Source organism: Phalaenopsis equestris, unplaced genomic scaffold, assembly GCF_001263595.1.
Source record: "Phalaenopsis equestris unplaced genomic scaffold, ASM126359v1 Scaffold202527, whole genome shotgun sequence".
In the NCBI taxonomy this organism is placed as follows: Eukaryota; Viridiplantae; Streptophyta; class Magnoliopsida; order Asparagales; family Orchidaceae; genus Phalaenopsis; species Phalaenopsis equestris.
Window position 1 is genome coordinate 89,298 of NW_018222222.1, and position 1,928 is coordinate 91,225.

Here is a 1,928-nt window from a genome sequence, read left to right on the forward strand (position 1 = left end):
TTTTCCTATTTATTTAAATACCCTTAACTTAAAAAATTCATAATTTTGTGTAGAATAATCACAAAAATAAAATAAAAATACTCTCTTGCTCAGTGAACAGAGGAGAATAATGTGAAATAAATTTAAAGTCCTTTGATGCATAAAATATTTTTAATTAATTAAATACTATTTGGAATCATTTGATTCTCCACGCATATTAAAACATCACCTTGGCTTGAAATTATAGCAAGTTGTAGCCTCTATCAAGGGCAACATTCTCTAACTTTTTCAAAGCCAGGCCCATATTTTTCAAGTTATTTCACATTATTTCATTAAAATAATCATGAAAATTAGTATATTGACTATAAAATCCTAAGAAAATTTTGGAAGGTCCACCATAACGAGAGAAACTTTTGGAAAAAATTTCATGGGTCAAGTCATTTAAAATGTCCTTAAATTTTACAAATACTAAATCACTAAGATAATTAATTTTGGAAAATTTAAACATTTAAATGACTTGATTTTTAATCTCCACTGTGATATATGATCCAGAGAACTCATCATAAAAATTTCAAAATATTTTGAATTCATTTGACACCTTAAGTTGATTTTTAAAGATAAATACAACTTTTAACACTTAAATGATTTTTAGAAATCAAAATATAACTCAAAAAATTATGAAACTTAGTTTTTTGTGTTCTCTGTGATCAGGAGTATTTTCTAAAAATAAAATGATATTAAAAATAAATGTTTGATTTTTAGCCTATTCTAAATATTTAAATAATTAAAAATACATAAAAATCACAAAAATAATAAAACTCATAAAAATATTCCAAATTGCTTCCTAATCACTTAGGAGCAATTATGATATTTTTCATGATTTTCTAAATAAAGATATTGAATTTCAAAGCTTAAAAATAATTTTTAAAGGCTAAAAATAAGTTTTCACTAAAATAATTTCATTAAATCAAACAAAAATCAAAAAAATATAAAATTTAATCCTTTGAGTCCTCTAACCTTAGGGAGATTTTTGAAAAATAGAAAACTTAATTTTCACCACTTAAAATATTTTATTTTTATTAAATAACCCAAAACTAAAAATAATTCTAATAAATCACAGAGAATTCAAAAAGAATTCTCACAGAGAATTCAAAAAATTATGAAATTTGATCTAAAGGCTTCTCTAGTCTAGGTCTACCTCTAGTAAAATTTTCAAAAGATTATAATTTACCTTGGTTAAGTTAGGAATTTTCTTTGAAAAATCTTATTTTTGCATTAAAATAATTATATGAATTAAATTAAAATTTGAAAAATCTCATTTTCTCCTCTGATGTCTCAATTGACCCATGAATAAGGTAGGATATAAATTTTAAAGTCATTTGAATTGAGTTTGACAAATTATGAGATGTTAGAGCCTCAAGGGCAAATGTGTATTTTTAGAAATTTAGCTTTAATTAACATTTAGGTTTAAGTCAAGGAGGGGAATGGGTGGAAGTGGGTAACCTCTGACCTTAATCAATTTATTTGATGCTTGAAATATAAGGGGTTAATTGGTAGAAACCAATTTCACTTTTCTCATTAAAAAGATAAGATTAATAAATTTCTAAATTATTAAGAATTGGAAGTTTATTAAAATTAAATGATCCTGGACTTAAGGGTATAACTTTTGAAGTCAATAAATTAATCAATTTAATACCCCTACCTTAATTTTCAAGTAAAATCCAAATTATGAATCATGACCACCTAAAGCTTAACCCCTTTTCAAAACTAATTAAGACACTCACTTAGGTCTTAAGGGCTTAGTGGTGACTTAGGCTAAATCAAAAATTGATTAAACAAGGATTAGAGAAATAAACATAATTAAACCAAACATCCATGAAACACCAAAAGCCCAATTAGGATTAAGAATTTGGCTAAATGTTCAAATTACATTAACTTGCCTCTTTAAG